The 22,005-nt window shown below is 45.5% G+C and overlaps 1 protein-coding gene across 7 annotated transcripts in view; it reads left to right on the top strand.

Moving 5' to 3' along the window:
- ADARB1 (adenosine deaminase RNA specific B1) overlaps positions 1–22,005 on the top strand; it is a 947,690-nt gene that overhangs the window by 42,966 nt on the left and 882,719 nt on the right. The gene's annotated exons all lie outside the window — the stretch shown is intronic.

The following is a 22,005-nucleotide window of genomic DNA, read 5'->3' on the forward strand; positions in this document are numbered from 1 at the left end:
TTGTTTTGTGGGCCGAGGGGCAATTGGGTGGGGTTCTAAGTGCCTCGTAGGTACTTCTGGGCACAATGCCAACCCCTTCAAGGCCTCGGCGATCCCCCTCACGCTGTGAGATTGGTCTTCAAGTTGGCCGGTATGGGATTGTTCTTGCATAACAAGACAAACAAAAGTATTTTACTGCAGCGCTGCACTTTAACTGAGGCAAAAACAGGGGTTAACAAAGCAATAACGTTCCAGAGATCGGGATCCTCGAAGCTTGGTCTCGGGGGACAGGATTTCAAGGGCCAGGTCTCCAGAGTAAATGTTCACTTTTTTTTGTCCTACCTTAAATTGCAGTTATGTTTTGGTAAAGGTGATTTAGCCACAAAAACCCACATTTTGGATTTCATTAATACCAACACTATTATAATATAGCTCCCAGGCGCATTTAGTCTTTCAGAATGTTTTACTGTTTAATTTTCAGAAATACGTTAGATTCCCATATCACCCACTGAAAGGTCACTGTCCTGCCAGTGCTCAAGACCTGCCCTGTGCTTCCATTCAGGCCCTCTTATTTGCTGTCGCTTCCCAAATGTTTTTCCCCCAGGTCTACCTGCACTAGGGTTGCCACTTGACTGGTTTTCTACTGCCGCCACCACCACCAGTATTTTGATGTCCCTGCCAGTGCAAAAATGAGCAAAATCATCTAAAGCCGGTATTTCTAGTCTTTATTTATTCATACTTCAAAGAGCAAACATAAATACCAAGCACTTTCAGAGCTTCTGTAATGATCCATGGCTACTAATTAAACAAAGACAGAAAAGTCATGTTACAATAGAATACATACACATTTGTTTACAGTCCTATTTAGCACATGTATAATAATTTCAGTACATGAGGGTGGGTTGGGGGGGGGGGGGGCAGAGAAGGCTGAGGAGATGGGACACCAACAAGTGATACATCATCATAGCAGGCTAGGGCAGTTCTTTAAAAACCGTTCCTAAACACTACCAACTCCCTCCCTTCGACTTATCTGGTGTTCAATGCAGCCAGTAACAGCAGAGAAGGCGGAGGGGCCGGGGCATTTGTAGGCAGGCCACGGGCAGCGCCAGATTGGTAATGGGGGCATTCGGGCAATGCCCGAGGGGCCGGGGTCAGAGTTCCACCTGAGGGCTGCTTTTGAGCAGCCTGGGGGCCGATTTGGGCGGTGTCTCTGTTGTTCGACTATACCTCCAGCGGCCCAGTGGGTGTGGCCTTTCTGGAGGGAGATGGGCACTCACTACCTCCCGTATAGCAGCAACAGGTAGAGGTGTCACCCCTTTTCTCTCGCTGGGCCTCCAATTAATGTAGGCCTACTGAGCGGGGCAGGGGGCCTGTGGAGAAGTGGCCTCACTTGTTTTCAGGCGTTTCACTAGTGTAAACTGATGCGTGCATATTTTATTTTACCCCCCTCCCCTTTTATGTAAAATTACGCTGAAGCAGTGATTTGAGGGAAGGCATTATGTAAATGTGGGCCTATTATTATTATTATTATTATTATTATTATTTTTTTTTATGCGTGCCTGGGCCGAATTTTTTTTTTTTAATCCCAATCCAACCCTGGCCACGGGAATGAATAACGCATGCAACAGGGGATGAGCTGCGCAGAGGGGGGCGCTGATTCCACTTCCAATCCTTTCTCGTCGAACTCCGCACAAAAAGAGAAGCAGTCAAGCAGGAACAAATAGGCCAGGCAGCAGGTAAGGCGAGGAACACAGGTGCTGCCACGAGTAGACAGCACGGAGGAAATGGATATCCGGATCACTCACAAATGAAAAGAAGCTGAAGGAGGCAAGCAGGGCTGCAGAGGTGCACACTAGGGGTGGGCGGAATTTGCGTAATCGCGCTACACAAATCTCCGCGAAACGCAAAAAAATCTCAGCGAACACGCAGATATTCCACGAACACGCGGAATATCTTGTTTGCGATGCTTTTTACCTGTTCACAATTGCTGTTTGCGTGCTCGGGGTGAAATATCATGCGAATACGCATTTTGAGAACGAGAACAAGCAAAAAAAATTGCGAAGTTGCAGAACGCAGAATTTTGGGCAATTTTGCTTTCTCCGAACGCGAAATTACCCAAATTCCGCAAATATTCCGCAAATTCCACGAGCGGAACGGAATTTGCCAGGCATGGAGTGTGCTGCAGGCACAGAGCACTGGGATGGGGGGGGGAATTTTTTTGGGGGGGGAGGGAGAAGAGACGGTGGTGAGCCGTCACCACTTACTGATTCAAACGTGAAGATCGCCAGAGGACTTTGGGAGCTGGTATAAAAACTGCACATTGGAAAAAGGAAATTAAAAACGATGCACTAAAACTAGCTTTTAAATTGAATACCTTTTTCAAATGATTTTTTTTATTCCTAAAATAAAATATCTTTTTAGGACCAGGCGACAGTACCTTTTTCCATGTTTAAACAATGGATCCTTTGTTGCCGCTTGCTTGTCTGAGCTCTTTTGATTACCTGGGTACTGCAACTCCTCTGGAATGAGTCCATTGCTTCCATGGACAGCAGGTGCCTTTTGAGAGTCTGCTAAGGTGACTGATGTTGCAGTAGGAATCAGCAGGCCTGTATCATGCTTGCAGCCTCTGCTGAAGAGAGAGATAGCTATACCTACTCCCATGCGAGATATAGGCAGATTAATAAAGCTTTATTCCTTCAAAAGGAAACCAATATATGTCAGAAAATTAAGTAACAAAACCAAAACAGGCTACCAATGGTAATAGTTTTTCAAATGTGAATAGGGGAACAAAATGAAAAGTGGTTTAGCATTTAGTATTTTCTTCCACGATTTCATAGTTTGTATTTGATATTTATAAAAACCATTATTTTACACCTGTATAAAATGCTTCTGAAGCCATTCGACTTGTTTTTTTCGTACAATTTGTATCTTACTGTCCAGTAGCAGTATCTTTACACCCAATCTTGATTATGGTTCCGGACTATGTAGATTGAAGCAATAATAACGGAGCACTGGCTACTGCTTGTGTAAAACATGTACCCAGCCGCCCCACTGCTCTTACCTGCACGGGCCGCGGCTGCATGTACCCCCATGTGAGACTGAATCCTGGTTGTGATGCAAAATGGGTACGAAGCTCCTCTGTGTTAGGATGTTTAGAGAGGTTGGAGAAGGACCACTAATGTGTGAGGGAAGGAGAGGGAGTTATCCTTGTTGGAACTAGGGCTCTCACACACCCAGCAAGCTAGGTGTCATGCTTCATCATTTGAGCCTGCCCCTCGTCAGGTCGGCACTGCAATACCTGACGGGCACTTGGAACCGGGGCTCTTTATCGGGGATCTTATGTGGGATCTTATGTTCCTGCCGGTGGGTGCAGTCGGGTGAGTGGCCTAGTGTGTGTAGATGTAGGGAAAATTTGAGTTAAAATAGGTCAGTTAGTCCTAGCCAAACTTTATTCTGAAGGTAAACTGCCTAATTAAAAAGGTGGAGAGGGGCAAAAACTAGTCGTAAAGTGTCTAGTGGTATGTGCCCTCCTCTCAAGTAATCACAAATGTCAAACTGATCGGGACACTTCTTCAGGATCAATGTCACACTATCTACACTACAAGATAAGTGAAATCTACATACCCCATACTTTCAAAGTAGACGTACACTGCCCGCAAAAAATGTTTGCTACATTAGCCGGTGGTATTTTGGACACCGATTGGGTCCAACGTGTGGAACGCTCTCAGGCGTTCGACCTACCCGGTGTCGGCGGCAGGGTAGTTCGAACACCTGAGTGTGTTACACACTCTGGACCCAATCATTGTCTGATATACCACTGGATAGGTATACCACAGGATAGGTCTTGCGGAGGATGCAGAGGGTGTTGAAGCATCTGGAGGTGACGGCATTGACCTGTCGGTTCATGGTGAGTGATGAGTCGAGTCCGATTCCGAGGTTCTTGGTGTGGTCTGAGGGGGTAGGTGGGATTCCGAGGGCGGTCGGCCACCAGGTGCTGTCCCATGCAGAAGAGGTGGTACTGAGGGCGAGGACTTCTGTCTTCTCGGCGTTGAGCTACAGGCAGCTGTTGGCCATCCAGACTGCAATGGCTTGCGTTCCTTTCCGGAAGTTGAGTTTGGCAGTGGTGGGTTCTTTGGTGAGGGAGAGGATGAGCTGGGTGTCGTCGGCGTAGGATACGATGTTGAGGCCGTGTTGTTGGACGATACCTGCGAGGGGGGGCTTTTATCCAGAATTGGTGATGGTATTAGTAGGAGAGAATTTGGTTAACGCCTCAGAGGGTTTCTGATTTCCACCCAATATTTCGTACATAGAGTTGGAAGAAACGGACAGTAAAGGATGTATTTTGTAATGATGGTCTTGCCCACCCTCAATCTTGATAGATTTACTACAACCAGTGTTAACATATCCAACCTTAGTATTGTATAGGCTGTGTAAAACACATTTTACAGATCAATTCAGGTTATAAATCACTACTGGCATATGTGCTCTTCCTTTAAACGCATTTTACTTTGACTGCCAGAACACCCAAAAAGTGGAAGAGTATGACCAAAAGGAGCATGCTGTGATCTTGATCAAAGGACCTGCTAATATTTTAGGGTAATGGCCACAATAAAACATTGTACTTTGTTGCTCTATTGAAATCGAACATACTTATTTGTTGCTACGGACTCAATTGGTTTCTCAATACCAGTGCCCGTAAATATCTGTTCTATTTGTTCATGTGTAGCCATGCTGTCTGACTCTGGTGTCGCATCAGGACTACTATGATCTGTTTTCACGGTATCCGACTATATTTTTTTAAGGCACTACGAAGCGAGTTTTTCATACTTTATATGTATACGTTTCTGTGAAGTTTTCCCATGGGCTTGGGGGTGCTATTTTGCTTGAAATTACGAAGTGGACTACTGACCCTTAAGGTAACACCTGCAGCCACACGAGAATGGAGATTTACTACTCACATGTCGAAATCCCGCACTCTGCAGCACGGCCTAGCATGGTTCTAAATACACGTCTGTTTTGTTACACTCGGTTTATTGTTTTTAAGGTGAACATGCATATAGCAAGAACATATGTTGGCAGAGATTTGCATCATCCCCTTTCTTTTTATATAGAAGCGCTAAAAAAATCATTGCTAATCTCATCCCACATCTTTTTTTAGTCTGTCAAACACTCAGCATGTGTGGTTGCTCTGTTAATGTAACACTTAAGTGATTAGGATTTATTTTTGTTTTAGTGGGAATAACATGTTTATTAAAAGTAGAAGAGCTTCACGCCTGTTCCTGGGTAGAAGCTATTTCCAGGAGGGTTTGTATGTGTTTGCTACCAGTTTTACATCAAGCTTCTGGTCTGCTTGGTTAAAAATAAAACCAAAGTAAAAAATTCCCAGTGAAGTATATAATTGAATGCACTGCCTTAGGCGGTGGAGCCGTATTGTTCCAGGGGAACGTAATATGTGAGCGCATAATTTAGCCTTATTTATTCACTGAGTGCTGGTAGCCTTCTGCTTATTTATAGTTTAACTAAGATTGCATTACATATCACAAACTGGTATACGTATTGCAGTTTATGAATGATCTTAATATTCTTATATAGTTCATGTCGGCAAAGATAAATGTCACATTGAAATAACTTTTCACCATGAAGCCTGTCCCCCTGCGATCCATTATTTGCCCAGAGAACAAGAGCAGAGCAAAGATGTCTTTTGGCTGTGGAATTTTGCATTTGAACCTGTTAGTGTCTTTTTAAGGCTTCATTTTACCAACTGTACTAAAGTGGCAAAAGACCCAAAAAAGGTAATCCGAAACCTAACTTAAGTGTGTAGAGGCTCTTTACTCTTTTTTGTTTGCATTTTCATTTGTGAGGCTGCTTAGGGCTTTAATTGGGGGGAGCTTAGAGAAGGATTTTAAAGCGTGTGATAGCACTTTTAGTTGGTTAAAATTGGGCATCATCAGTTTTGAACAGGACCTGAAAAGTTTGTATTGCACCAATCAGCAACCAAGTAGGTTCTGAGATGAGCACCAGCTCTCAACCCCCTCAGCACACCAGCTGTAGGCCAAAGGATAGGACTGTCCCCAGAGTGATTGGGCTGGCACCAGAGTCACCTGAACCTGTCTTCTCCTTGCCCAGCCCTTAAAGCGTAAAATCACCTATTCTACAGAGCTTGGGTTTGTATTGGCTGCAAGGTTTCAGAATTAGGCCCCTTTGGTTCCCAGATCTAGGGTTTCTATTGGTTAAACTTTAGGGACTAGTCCCATATCGGTGGTTAGGGTTCACATTGGTCCAGGTCACCTGATGACTAGCATTATTTAAATAGAGCGTTTAGGGTTGGGGCAAGAGTGGTGCCTGATTGGGCATGGAAAGGCATAGTGCCAGAAACTCTGCATCTCTATCTTTAAAACTACAGATAAACATTTCCACAATTTATATCTACTACAGCCTCCTAAAGACTACCTATCCTAAACCACTACCACTGCTGCCACCACCACTACCACTACCACTACTACCACCACCACCACCACCACCACCACCACCACCACGTTGTGCCTGTTACCGACCCCTACATAGTCTGTCTCTGGTGACTTGAGCCTGACCGTGATTCTGAGTCGTGCTCGGACTGTCTGCCTATGGCTCCGAAGTCCTTTGCGGTAGCGGGCTGTGAAGCTCCCTGCGGCCTGGCAGTCAACACCAACCAGCAAGACTCCGCAGAGGTCCCAGTCCCGATCAAAGTAGAGGAGGTTGCAGGCCTGCTCCCTGAGACCCAAGTCCTCTTAATCCCACTACCTCTTCACCCCAATTGAGGTCAGCGGAACACTCTGGGAAGAGGCATAAGAAGAAGACTAAGCGGACTTCATCTTTTCCTTGACTGTCGTCGGTTGACAAATGAGGTATTGAGCACCGATGCGGTTCTGCGAAGCCGGAGCCTGGGTCGACTTGGCGCCTCCCTCCCTTTCCGTGAGCTGAAGCGACCCGCTCAAATAAAAATATTTATAAGACGATGTGCTGCATATTTGAGCGGGTCCAACTCTATTACAGGGGCTCTTGTGAACAGGGCAGTTGCATACCCCAATCGCCTGGCTCCAGGCGACCCAAAGTTATTCATCCAACACCCCACCCCTGAAAGCTTAGTGGTGCAGGCTTCTACCTCCCAGGGTGCGTTCCCTTCCGCCTCGCCAGATTGGGAATCAAAGAGGATGGAATTACTTGGGAAGAAGATGTTTTCTTCCTCCAGCCTGGCATTGCGGTTTGTGAATACTGCATGCATGTTGGGCCGTTTCACCCACTCCCTTTAGGAGATGATTGCACAAGTGTTGCTACAAGTCCCAGAGGAGGCCCGGACTGTGCCCCCATCAGAGGGTTAAGGACGAGAGATGCAGCTAAATTCGCCATAGGTGTGGTCTTGACATGACTGATTCGCTGGGCAGACCAATTTCGTCGACTGTGGCCTTGCCTGGCTTAGGACAACTGGCTTCTCTGGCAATGTCCAAGCAAACTTGATGGACATGCCATTTGATGGGACTTGTCTTTTGGGGGGGAAAGGCAGATTTGGTTATTTTGCGGTTCAAGGACTCGAGCTATGGCCAGATTCTTGTCCCTCCCTTCTACTCCTCATGGCCAGTCTACCTTTTGTGGCAACAGAAGGAGTTTCCAGCCGCTTCAGCCCTATCCCAGCCACCATCCTGCACAGACTTTTCAAGTTGTACGGGGACGCGGACGCGGTTCATTCCGACCAAGGAATGGAAGCTAAAAGTTGGCAGCCACAGCCTCCTAGTCTGACTCTGCAAGACCACACCACTCCAGTTGGTAGGAGAATCCATCATCATCTCCTCCGCTGGAGGTCCCTAACATCGGACAAGTGGGACTTGCAGATCATTCAGGAGGGCTATTCTCTTCCTTTCCTTTCCTCCTTCCATTCTGCTAAATCAAGAACGGCTGGGGGAGGATCATTTAAAATTGCTCCAAGAGGAAGTAACAGCTCTCCTGGCCAAGGTAGCTATAGAAATTGTCCCGGATTCAGAAGAAGACAGTGGCTGTTATTCCCACTACTTTTTGATTCTGAAGAAGAACAAAGGGTTGCGGCCTATTTTAGATCTTCGGACCATCAATCTCTTCCTCAAGAAGGGGAAATTCAAGATGCTTACTCTAGCTAAAGTCTTGTCTGCCCTAAACCAAGAAGACTAGATGGTAGGGTTGGACCTGCCGGATGCGCATTGTCACATCCCCATTGTTACCTGCGGTTGAAGGTAGGCTGCAAGCACTTTCAGTTTACCATTTTCCCCTTTAGCCTTACAGTGCTCCTCAGGTGTTCACCAAGGTGACCGCGGTGGTCCCAGCTCCACTGTGCTGGCTTGGATTATCAGTCTTGCCCTACCTCGACAACTGGCTGTTGAAGGCATCTTCGATCTTCGCCCACAGACTGTCATCTCCCATCTGAAGACTACGGCAGACCTCCTGCATTCGCTGGGGTTCACTATAAACGTGCTGAAATCACACCTGACTCCTTCTCAGACACTCCCTTTAATCTGGGCTGTTCTGGACAAATTGCAGTTTCATGCATATCCTCCGGAGCAGCGAGTCCAGGATATTCAGGCTATGATTCCTATTTTTCAGCCTCTATCCTGGATTTCGGTGAAACTGTTGGGCCTTATGGTCTCCAGCATCCTGTTGGTATAGCATGACGGGTGGCGTATGTCGGCTCTGCAGTGGTACCTGAAGTTCCAGTGGACGCAGCATTGGGGAAATCTAACTGACTTGGACCAGATCTCAGAAGTAACTGTGAGAGATCCGCTGTGCTGGTTGACAAACTGCGATTAGGTCACCAGCAGACCCCTCTCCCTTCCCCAACCAGATCTCACAGTAGTGACAGATGGTTCACTTCTGGAATGGGGCAGCCATCTGGGAGAGCTGGAGATCAGGGGACGCTGTTCTCCGGTGGAGTTAGGGCTCCACATCAATTTGTTGGAGCTTTGAGCGATTTGATTGCCATTGAAGGCATTTTTTCCCTCTATCAAGGGGAAGTTAGTGCAGGTGTTCATGGACAAAACTACAGCCATGTGGTACTGCATCAGGCAAGGCGGGGAGGGGTCGTGGACCCTTTGTCAAGAGGCTCTGAGTCTCTGTACATGACTGGAACAGTAGGGCTTAATCATGGTGGTTCAACGCCTGGCAGGTTCTCTAAACACCAGGGCGGACAAACTCAGCTGTCGATGCCTATCGTATCACGAATGGTGTCTCCAGTCAGAAGTGGCGCATGGTCTCTTTCCGCACTGGGTAGAGCCTTAGTTAGGTCTGTTCGCCTCTGAAGAGAAGGTGCAGTGTCGGCAATACTACGTACTGGAGTTTCCAAAGTGGCTATTGCTTGCGACTCATTTCATCACGAGTGTGGCTCAGGCCTGCTGTTCACCTTTTGCGCCTTTCCGCCCATACCACTCCTGCCCAGGGGTCTGAAGAAGATCAGGAGCGACTGGGTCCGAGCCATTCTTGTGGCTCCGGATTGGGCAAGGAGGGTCAGGCTGCCCCTTCAGGAGGATCTTCTGTTGCTGCAGCAGAGGAGGGTCCTCCACCCGAACCTGTCAACTCTGTGCCTCCATGCAAGGAGAATGAGTGGCTGCAGTTGATGGCTTTTAAATTTCCTCCTGAAGTACGCAACGTTATTTTGGCAGCAGGCGGCCCTCCACTAAGACTGTATACGCCTGCCCTTGGCAGAAATTTGTATTATACTGTACAGAAAGGTGTATTGACCCTCTTTGTGCTTCTCTTTCCACTGTTCTCTTATTCATTCTAACCCTTGCCCAGCAGTGCTCTGCGTTGGCTACTGTTAAGGGTTATCTTTCTGCTCTATCTGCTTTTTGCGACTGCCAGACCAACCCTCTATTTATAGGTCTCCTATTGTAAATAGGTTTTTGAAGGGACTGACTCGCTTGTTTCCGCCCATGCCCTTTGTTATGTCACAGTAGGACCTTAATTTGGTCCTCACTTTTCTTATGTGTGCTCCCTTTGCACCTTTACACAACTGTCCTCACCGGCTGCTTACCATTAAAACAGCCTTTCTAGTGGTGATTAAATCTACCTGGAGGGTGAGTTCGTTGCAGCGCTATCTTTTACGCCTCCCTACATGATGTCTTTTCCAAACAAAGTGGTGCTTCATTCTTGCCGGAGGTGGTGACCCCATTCCATCCAGGTCAATCTATCACGCTGCCCACCTTCTTTGCTCCCCAGCATCCCTCTAGGGAAGAGAAGCATCTCCATCGCCTAGACCCAAAGAGAGCATTGTTGTTCTACCTTAAACGCATGAAAGAGTTGCACGTGGATGACCAACTCTTTTACGTGGGAGCTAAGAAGGAGCAGGCAGTACATAAAAGGACTACCTCTTTCTTGGCGTTCTCTGCATTAAGATCTGCTGTTCTCTGGCTAAGAAGCAGCCCCCTGAGGGATTAAGGGCCCTTTCCACCAGGGGAAAGACTGCGACTACGATCTTGGCTTGGGGTGTCCCAGTTCTGGACATCTGTCAGACAGCAACATGGAGATCCTTGCACATGTTTGTTAAACACTACTGCCTGGACAGTGGGGTCCGCAGAGACGGGCATTTTGCTTGTTCGTCCTGCAGGACTTCCTAGTGTAAGGTATTGGTCTGCAACCCACCGTCTGGATGGTATGGCTTGGTATCCAATTCAGAGGTCAGGAATCTGCAGCTAAAAATCTCTATCAGATGAATAAGTTACTTACCTTCGGTAACCCATTATCTGGTGGAGACTCTATCTAGCTGCAGTTTCCTTATAGGCCTACCCATGCCTCCCAGCTTTGCGAACCTAGTTTGTTAGGGATAGGGTTACTCCACTTTTCAGGGCCCTAGTTTTCCACATGTTTAGTCGGTTACTTCGTGGCACTGCGCTTTTGTTGTGGAAAAGATGAAAAGTACTGACGTCCGTGTGCCTGGGTGGCGCCTTTATAGGTGACCGTGATGTCATAACCAACGCTATTGCCGCTGTCACGCTGAGCCGAATGGAGCCACAAGACTGGGCACAAAAGGGGTATTGCTTGGGCAAATGTTTCCGGATCCAGCCTTATGCCTGGGAAATTCAAAGGTATGGCATTTGCTGCTAGATAGTCTCGATCAGATAATGTGTTACCGTAGGTAAGTAACTTGTTCTTCAGCCCAGAACCCTTCACTCCTCTTTCAATCTAACAGACTAAAACACAGCTACACTACCTTCCACAAAAGCCCCCCGCACCCACTCCACACATGCACACAAATACCTCTCAAACCTCAAAACTGGCGATCTGGCCATCGCCCATAAAAACTACTGAAATAACACACAACAAAAACCACATTGTAGATGGCTACAATTCCTTGATAAGTGGTCGACCCCCCCCCCCCTTTAACTACCACTTATTCCTTCTTACTATGTAGATCACCTCCCAGCAATGTAAACTTTAAAGTGATCTTACTAGTAGTACTAATGGTGACAAAGATTATCTGAATCACCCACACCTGTACATTCTACATACTTCAGCATATGGTTTGACAAGAAGAAGCTAACCACAAATGCAGCTATCACAACCATCCTTGAAACCTTCAACCTCGAACAGATTGTTTCCATCCCACCTCACTCCAGTGAACACACTCTGAAGGTCCTATTTGTCCCCTTTGGGAAAGGCCACAGTTAAAGATAACTCAGCCTCCCTACCCCCCTAAGTTGGAGCGACCTAATCATCATCCCCTTCAAGATAAACATACCTATCATCGACAACACGTAAAAACCCAAACCAACAAACAGTCATACAGACTGAAAAAACTAGCTATCCATAAACTCCACTCCCATTTGAAAGAACCCCAGTGAATATTCCACCTCAAGAAATGCACATATTCTGCAACTGGATCTCCACTGCACTCGATAAACAGATACCAGTAAAAGAAACATCCAGTGTGGACAACAAAAAGCACTGAATGGAATAATGACATCAAAAGATAAAAACACAACCCCATCTACTGTAATTCAAATGGAGAAAACAAGAGATGGAAAAAAGAATATTGCACTACGCCACTATAACAGTATACAAATAAGAGCCGTCAGAGCCAGAAAAAGTCAGCACTACTACACACTGACAACTGAAGCCAACTGCCCTTCTGAGGAACTCTGCAAGATTCTAACAGAATTCCGCAATCCAGAGTGCCAAAACAAAAATATCACAGTCACAAGACTTAAGACAAAATCTCCATGGAATTAATCTCCTAAATTAGAAAGATAGAAAAATACTTCAGGAGAACACTGATAACACCACCCCAACACATGACCCAATAAACATAGAAACAGACACTACATACTTTTAATACCCTTTCACTCATAAAAGGATTGCCCCAAAATGATCATCAAAAGCAGACTATCAGGATCCCCTTTAGACCGAACACCTCCAAAAATATTTAAAGACATACATTATACAACTAATGCAGGAGAGGTAGCAAGATTCTTACTGAGCAAGTCTCTGGAACTCTGTTCTCTCCCACTCGAGCTGGAAACCACTCGTCAGAAAGAAAAAACTTGACCCATCCGACTCCGCAAACTACAGGCCTGTATCAAATTGACCAGTCTTGAGAAAAATATTTGAAAGAGCAGTATTTGCTCAATTTCCAAAATGAACAGAAGGGAGTGACCACTAGTCTGGCTTCATACCAGGCTTCATTCAGACCAGACAGAAGCAAAATAAAAGCAATCCATTTGATCTACAACTCACAGTGGAAAAGAACAGAGTGTCTGTTCTATTGCTTCTGGATTTATCAGCTGCATTTGACAATGTCCACCACCACACACTAGTACAAAGACTCCATGTCAGATTAGATGACAATGCTCTAAAATGGATTGCTTCGTACCCACATTCGCTCCTCATGCCACTTTTGCCACTCACAGTTCAATCATGTCCTGTTTATTATTCAACATCTACTTAACTCCCTTACCATACCTTATTCTTCAACCTCACCAACACATGGATGATGAGTAACCATCAAAAGCCTAGCTCTACATAGACTGAGATCATGACCTGCAAATAAAGACTAAAATAACACTCTACTGCAATATGGCCAAGGAACTTGAGCCCTCTCCCTCATCATCAGAAAAGTCCAAAATGTAGGGGTAACCATGGATTCCGACCTATCCTTGATACCACATGTGAACACTGTCGCAGAGAGCATTCTACACAATGAAAACACTTGTGTTGCATCTTCTCATACCTTTTGATACCAACAAAAACTGCAAGCCATCTTCACATTCATTACCTCCAAGTTTGATTATGACTGCAGCTTACTCCTTAGGGCGCCCAAAGTCATCATACCCACATTGCAACTAATCCAAAATTGTTAATCAAGGCTCCTCTGCCTTGACCTAAGAGAGTACATGACTCCTGCAATCAGTTCACTGGCTACCCATAACTTGAAGGGCACTGTTCCAGGCACTTAGTATTGTTCCTAGAAACTCTCAAGGAAAATGACCACTACATCTACAAGTTAAATTCAAACAATGCACTGCACTCCAGGCTTGCACAACAGATAGTCATACCATAAGCAATTCATAGGAGACACTCCTTTCCTAGCTCAAGCTACTAATTCTGGAACTCTTGTTCAGCCATGATTTGACCCATCACTGAGAATATACACTTTAAAGCCATAAACATGGTTAGTTTTAGTTCTACATCATTTTAAAACCCTGGGATGGAACCTGGAAATGTTATTGCATCTTCACGTTCAATCTATGGTTTACAGCCCAGAGAGATGGAACAACCCAACCAGCACACTACATGCTTTATCCAGGTAATCTAAAATGGGCCTACCAGTGGTTAGCCTGGGTATTACATAGTAATAAAAAAAAGAAGAGGGAAAAGAATATAGTGATATTAAGTGTCAATGAGTGTGTGCATCATGCTTTAAAAACTGGCCTCACACACAGCAAGCTGTGTCATGCTTCATCATAGCACTACACAGCTTGCTGTGCGTGAGGGCAGTTTTCAATGCATGGTGCATTCCCCTTTCACTCACTCATTGACACTTAATATCACTATATTCTTTTCCCTCTTCTTTTTGTGATTGACGTTTGAGCGGAAGGTCGAAGAGGGACTTTATCCTCTCACCCCTCTGTCCTATTGTGTTCCTTATACCATAGTAATGTCAATTCATATATAACCCTTCTGGCTCATACTAATACTAACACCATACCACTCAACGGTAGGCAGTCAACTGTAGCTTGATCCACTTACACTTACATGAGACATAACTGCTATGAGTCTTGCGTATCTCCCAGTACTGTACCAGTCAATGAAACAGCCATTACCACCTGAATAGGCATCAAATGACTGAAGATGTATTGCATACTGCTGGCCAGTCGGAGGATCTAGTTCACCACTGCAGGTCCTAACTAGCTACACACTTTTTTACATCTCACAATGAAATTGAGATACGAGATGATAGTAACAAAGCCCATCCCAGCAGATCTCTCACCATTTCTCTCTACATCCGCACCTGCTCAGGGTCATACACTTCAAACAGAATATCATGTTGGACAACCCAGTACAGTAAGCAGCAAAGTAGATTCTGGTCATGAGAAATACTACAAAGCTGCCAGCTTAGTAAAAACCATAAACTGTGTCTTGCTCACACCTGTTCATACACCAAGTGCTGCATTCCTTAACATAACAGCACCGTGGTGGTCTTCATGCACAACATGGAAACACTTCCCACACAGTCTCAAAAGCAAAGACAACCCCTTGCAACTACTCTCCCTTCCCAATTAAGCCAGTGCTTCAGTGCCCCACGAGAGATAGTAAGCGCTACGCTAATTCTGCAAAACCAAACAATACCCTTTGGATCACTCCTCCCTTTCTATACGATTGGGATTGTGCCACAGCCACTGAAGGATTCCTTTTTAACACACTCGTTAAATAAATTCGTTCAAGACTCTTATGTCCGCTGACATTTTTAACTGATGGCAAGCTTGCCCATTCACAGTCTTGGAGAATTTTGTGGTATACCAGCTCCAGACTTTTGTGGAGGTGTGATGGATACTCATCAATTGTGGTTCCATCCTTCTTGGTACAGAAATGGAACTTGGAGCGGATGTAGATGAGGCTTGTATAATTTTCTGATGTTGGAACTTTGCCTCTTCTCATCTTGCTTGACTTGTTAGTAGCATTTGATTTTGTGCAGTACTCCTCCTTTTCGAGCACCTTCATGCTTTAGCTGTAGTCTCGGACGATCATGAGTGGTATGAGGTGTTGCTCTTTGAATACATCCAAGGGTAAAACTAGGTCCACTTGTTGACCTCTGAACTCATGCACTTTAGTTTGTCTCCATTCATAAATTTACTTTCAGTTTTAACTCTAAGATTACTGTACACCTTTGAGCTTTCTACATATTCGAAGTACACAATTGAATTGATACGTTCATTCAGAGCTAGCATCATAAAGTGGTTTGTGTGATCTCTTAACCACACTCAACTGCAAAAAGTGAATGGCCTTATTTCCATCTCCTACATACGAAGTTAATGGTTTCTAAAGTGCCTAGATGTTGCTGCGGGTCTTACTTCTGAGGATTTGTCTACGGTATACTGACTGCTGATTAGTAAACCGGTTATTATCAGGACTAGGCGCCTGTTGGTTTATCAGAATACACCACGGTATATTTGTGATGGAATGTATTCCTTCTCATCTGAATGGCCATGAAGGTCAATACCCTTCAGGTTCCTGCAGCACCCAAATTGCAGCTTGAAAAACGAAAGTACCAGATGCATGCTGTCCAGATTACCTCTTGGTTGAACTAGAACTGTGCAGAGTGTATGCAGATTGGATGACCCTTGAAGCATTGCCCTTTACCTAGGAAACAGTGGGTTTGTTGTGTCAGTGGTCTGTAGAATATTCTTCTCTAGCATTGGGGCTATTCTTTAAAACGTAATGGTGCCAAGATGTGGTTCAGTTCAGCGTTCACTATAAATTATCTAGTCAGTCAATCATTCAACTTTGACAATAAGTAAATTGTCTTTAAATACGATACAAATGGCTTCGCCATTATTTCACATTGCCCTCCCCTCCGTTAGGAGTGCAACACGGGACATTATTCAAACAGCACCGGAAAGTTCTGTACCGAAATACTATAAAATCATTGGAACTTTCGGCCAGTGAACGTATGTTAGTTTAGGGGCATTTATTTCACTTGTCTTTAACATGATGGCCTCTCTATCTACATTTCTAGATAATTGAAATGGTCTCTGCCTGGCTGGGTATTCAATGTTTTGTGAGTTGCTTCTTTTCATCAGTAGAAAAAAATCTGTCGATTGAATTTGAGCTGATTGAAGGCATTCGTTTGGGGGTGCTTTAATGTGTCTGGCAGGCTCATTCTATTATAAACGGTTTGGTGATGATATCATGCATATATTCCTTTCCCCTGTCTTTACGTTCGGGTATTTTGAGAACACTTCACCGCTACTGCATAGATAAAGATTGTTTCCCTTCATGCACTTAGTAGAGAGGCATAGATGTGCATCTGGGCCTGCACCGTTTCCACAACTGATTTATGCGTATACGCTTGGCAGCTGCTTTTAAATCAGATTTCTTTAAGACTTGGGGCATGATTCACCAAGCAATCTGCAAATGTTCCCCGTAGGTTTACTCTCTTGCTTGCAGGCGGATTTACATTATTTTGAATTAACACAGGTTTCCAGGAATACTCCTGGAAATGTCTTATCACTTTTACACATGGTAAAATTGTGCGAATGCAAACACATCAGTGCAGGTTTTTTCTTTGACTCTACCCAGAACATATTTTACTGTATAGAGAAGCACTTACTCCTACACCACCAGTTTTCTGATACACTTTATTAGTATTTTCAAATATAAATACACAATTTTTAATGTCCGTGTGGAATTCAGTCATACAGATATCGATCATAGACCTTTTGCCTACAGGTTTGTCCAACTTGGTGTATGTGATATCTAGGCCAATGTTCCAGTTTCTCTAGGTATACCTACTATTTAACAATATTTCCATTTATGCCCCCGACACATTCTGGTGTTTTTGAGGGCATCCTCTTGCCTTCAGTACATAAATTATGCTACAGTAATTTAATTATTCCTTTATATTTTGCTGCATCCACTTCTTCCGTTTACCTCTGGATGCCATTCCTCTTTTTGCCAGGATTAGGCTTAGCTCCAGAAAAAGCTATAGTAACGATTCATCTCTCAATCACTTTTAAAACTTCTGTATTACCTCATACCCCCTGGTGTGGAGAAGAGCTTTCTCAGTAGCTCGAGATCTAGGGCTATCGGATAAGTCATGGCCCATATGCTAAAGCTTTACCCATGTGATGTATATCCGGTGTAGTAGTTAATCTGAACGAGTCTGAAGCGTGAAGTGATGGCCACTTCTTGGAAAGCCAGCAGGACTTTTGTCAGTCTGCATTATCTGATGTGCCAATTTTTGTCTCCAGTGCGGTTTCATAAGAGTGCCATTAAAGTGCCTGGTGTGTTAAGAACTAGGGTTCTGTATACCCTAAATATATATTTGTATTCTCCAGTTTACCCATCAGTACCTTTGCGTCCTAGGGGTTATATTCAGTGATTTCATGTAGTGCCACAATGGGTTGGAGCGTCTTTGAATTCTAGATATCAATAGAACTGCTTTGCACCAGCCAAAATCCTTCCTGCTGCTCAACATATGCTTTCATAAGAGATGAGGGTGTTTCCGGCTTAATGTAGAGATCTCGTCATGCTTACCCTGTGAAGCCATGTGGGGTACCTTCTCAAGATCCACTCGAGTAGCAAGGATTCATGCCTCCGTAAATGCAATGGAGAGGGATACCTTTCTTCAAACCCCAGGTAGTAGTGTATATCTTTGGGGGGGATGCAATGCTCCGGACAGTACGGGCCACATGTCTAGGATTCCATGAAAAATAAATGGGCAACAGTATTGCAGCCCTAAAACAATAAGCACATTTAACAGATAAAGCACAGGGGGGCCCCAGGGGAAGGGGACCGAGTCTACGGCCGGCATTCCCTCCAATATGGTAAAGAGGGGTGGTGTGGGGAAAGGGTGCATCAGGCCCAGTGCACAAGTCCTACAAAAAGAAGTGGGGGGACGCTGACGTCACGACCGGAAGTGATGTCACAAAAGGTGGCTTGCACCATCACTCATTGCCTCCCCTTGCTTACCCCTAGATGCGATTGCATCAAGAAGCCAGCCCGTGAGCAGTGTTCTGAATGGGCTCCGATCTCGCCCCAGAGAGACCAAAGAGTGAATGTGTGGCTCCATTTGCTCCAGTTATCGAGCTCCTGGTAAAATAAGTGGGGGGGACGCCGTCCACCCGCGTGGTACCCCCACTCGAGCCCTGACAGGCCCATCATAGTGGAGTACGAGAAAAAAGAAATGCCAGCTATCAGGTAGTGGAGCATTGTGTTGAGGATGGTGAGGGGGAGCGCTCTAGTGTGGCGCATCTGTAAGAGGCACCATTAGCTGAGTTTTGCTTGCAGAAGGCCAAAACGTCCACAGAGCAGCAAATACCCGGGGGCATCCGTTGACCTCGCAACGGAGCCACGCTGAATACAATACAGCATTTTTGAGGCCCTGTTGTCAGTGTTTGTAGCATCGGAGTATTTGTAGAGCGCCTCCTGGACAGCAATTGTGAAGTTAGGGTACAGCAAGAAAGCAGAGCCTTGTTACTGCAGTGGGCCACGCTCGTGAGCCAGGCAGAGTGGTGTTCCTATCTTTATAATTGAGAAGGCGCACTACAACTTTTCCTTTCATTGTCCCTGTACCCAGCAAGTTTGTCACGTAGCTTACTTAGCAAAATGCATGCTCTGTTTGCAGTCGAAGAAAAGTAAACCCAAGTCTCCGTACTAAAAGAATATCCAGCAATTTGACCTCTCTTTGAACGCACACCTTTGACGAGATAAAAACAAGGTTTACTGGCATCTGCATTGCTGGTTCACCTCCTGAGCTCCAGCATTATTATTTGGCGGTGCTGCAGCACTTTCCGCACCCATACATCCAGTGCTTCTGCAATCCGCCTAGCTCGAACGGGGAGCACACATACACCCTCCAGTCTGTTTGAGGAGGGGGGCGGTGGTCGGTGGGGGGGGGGGTATGGAATCAATCCAATGTCGCCTGGCTGTTTGTGTGTGAGCCTTCTGTATTGAGCAGGTGTCCGCATCAGGCATACGGTCAAGGCTCTCTGCTCAGTCTGAATATAATAGACGACGTCTTTTTATGTATTGAAGGAGCCCTAGGGGTAGCTTTGTATTTCGTAGCTCTTATCTTACCCACTACGTCGCTCTGGGCCCTCTCTCGTAAGCAGGTGGGTAAGGGGTAGAGGGAAACATTTGGCTGGAGGAAGCATAATGGTCCCTGGCAAAGATTGTCTTTTGTCCTCCTACCCTGAACTACTGAAGCAGTATTGGGTGAGATCTGTCTCTGCCAAACAAAGCGCTAGCCTTCTTCTTACACATCTCACAGCATGGTACTAATTGTTTCTGAGGTCCATGCCTAGTTTCTCCTTCTTTGTGTTCTCCTGTTGCACACTAGTTGCTATTTCTATTGCCCCAGACTTCCAGCTTCATCTAGTGTCCTCTTCCTTGTGCCTTAGCTTCAGACTAGGAGCAGCAGATATACAACTACTTTGAGATTTTGCTGCATGCCTTTTCGTAACGGCACCACTGCCGCTCACATTGGCGGCTGCCGCTCATAGATGGGAGGCTCACTTGCTGTCCACCCAAACCGGTGCTTCATTGTTGGGGTAGGGCCCTCCACTGTCATCCCCTTTCAGCGGATCGAGCTGCAGTTAGTGGATCTCCACAAAAGATGTTGGTCCCATTGGCAGTGCACAAGTGCTGAGCAACTTTGCTGGTAGTTGGCGGCCAAGCTTGCACCCCTTCCTCTTAGGGAGCCTCAGACTTCAGGGAGCATTTCTGGCGCCTTTCAGTTCTATGCCTTGTCTATGGCCACTCTTTGCTGCTGACCGAGTTAGAGCCACTTTAGAAGCTTTCCTTTCTGGGTTTGCTGAGGTTTTGACTCACTTCTGAAGTGCGTAAAAAGGTAATTAAAAAATCGCTGCTGTTCAGTGCTTTTGTTCAGGAGGATTACAGGACATCAGACTGCTTTGGAAGTGTTTGCCATCATGACCTAACAAGCCACACCCACCACCTCCACTTTAAACTCGTTACCACAGCCGCAAGTGTACATAATGTCCCCATCTAATAGTGGTTTAATGTAAATTAAAAAAAATTCTAAGTGGAATAATGCCCTCACATTGTTAATGGTTTAACTTACATTTTAAGGTTTTTATTTTTTAAATTTCTCATTTTATTGATGTACCAAGTTTTACTTTTCTTGCATGTGTATTCTCTAAAAACCTTAGTCTGGCCTGTGAGACGATTCCCTTGAACTTACCATTTTACGACCCCAGTATAGCACTTTAATGTTGTTTACATTCAATTGTATTCTTACAGCCACAATCGAGAAGTTGTTAATGTTAATTGAACTTGTACCGCGCACAGCTGCCCCAGCCAAGGGGCGTCCCGGCGCTTGCTGTAAGAAGTGTGTCAGTAAAGAGTGTTAGTTCTGTCACAGTGATGTGGTTGTACATTAGCAGAAAAGGTGGGTTTTTATCGCTTTCCTGAAAGGTAGAAGTTCTTCAATTTTTCGAATATGGATAGGGAGTCCATTCCAAAGTCTTGTGGCGAGGTGTCTAAATGACTTACCGCCCATTCTTGCCAGTTTGAAACGGGGTACTACTGCCAGGTTCTGTCCTTCTGAACGCAGCGTACGTCGGGGAACGTACGATGTGAGGAGGGAACTTAGCATGGGGGAGAGGCAGTTTTAAGGATTTTGAACGCCAAACAAAGGGTTTTGTAATGGATCCTTTTTTTCAACAGGAAGCCAATGAAGTTTCAAAAGGACAGTAGACACTGACTTGTAGCGTGGGAGACCGGTTAGCGCTCTCGCTACAGCGTTCTGAACTCGCTGGAGCCTCGCTTTCTCTGCTACATTTGCCCCTAACAAGAGAGAGCTGGCGTAGTCTAGTCTTGACAGGATTGCTGACTGCACCACAATTTGGCGGGTTTGGTGGTCAAAGAACTTAAGGATGGGTCTAAGGTTGCGTAAGATACCAAAACAGGTAGCTGCTACCCTTTTGGTATGGAGAGTGAAAGACAGCTCGGTGTCCATCCAGACTCCCAAGTTTCTTACGTGGTCTCTACATTCGGGAGGTTGGCCGAGAGTTTCTGGCCACCAATTGTTTCCCCAGGTCGTTGTTTCTTTTCCCACCAGTAACACTTCTGTTTTTCCAGCGTTCAGCTGGAGACAGTTTGTTGTCATCCAGCTGGTGATGTCAATAAGTGTCTGCTTAAAATGTTGTGCACTAAGGCCATTTTCATTGTCCAGTGACACCACCAGCTGGGTATCATCGGCATATGTCACTAGTGAGAGACAATGTTTTCTAGCTATTTCTGCCAAGGGTTGGACATATACATTGAACAGGGTAGAGCTTAGAGCTGACCCTTGGGGCACACCCTGTTCAATGGGGTGTTCTTTAGACAGAAAAGGAGGGGTAGAGACTCTAAAGGATCTGCCCGAAAGGAAAGCTTTGAACCATTTGAGGGCAAGCCCTGTTATTCCTATCCCCTCCAGCCTTGATAGCAAGATCTCATGTGACACCGTATCGAAGGCAGCACTGAGATCTAAAAGAATCAGTGCTGCCGTCCCCCCAGAGTCTAATATGGTACGGAGGTGTTCTGTCACACTAAGAAGAGCTGTTTCAGTGCTGTGGCCCGCGCGGAAGCAGCGTTGAGATCTATCCAGAATGGCATTGGATATCAAATAGTTGGTCAGAATGGAGTTGACGTGGGCTTCTGCGATTTTTGCCGGCCAGGGGAGGAGAGAAATGGGTCTGAAGCTTTCGGGTAGGGCAGGATCTAGTGTGGGTTTTTTGATGATGGGAGTCACCCAGGCTTGCTTCCATTTAATGGGTATGTTGGCTGTCGAGAAGGAAAGATTTATTA

The sequence above is a fragment of the Lissotriton vulgaris genome, chromosome 2_1 (assembly GCF_964263255.1).
Source record: "Lissotriton vulgaris chromosome 2_1, aLisVul1.2, whole genome shotgun sequence".
Taxonomy (NCBI): domain Eukaryota; kingdom Metazoa; phylum Chordata; class Amphibia; order Caudata; family Salamandridae; genus Lissotriton; species Lissotriton vulgaris.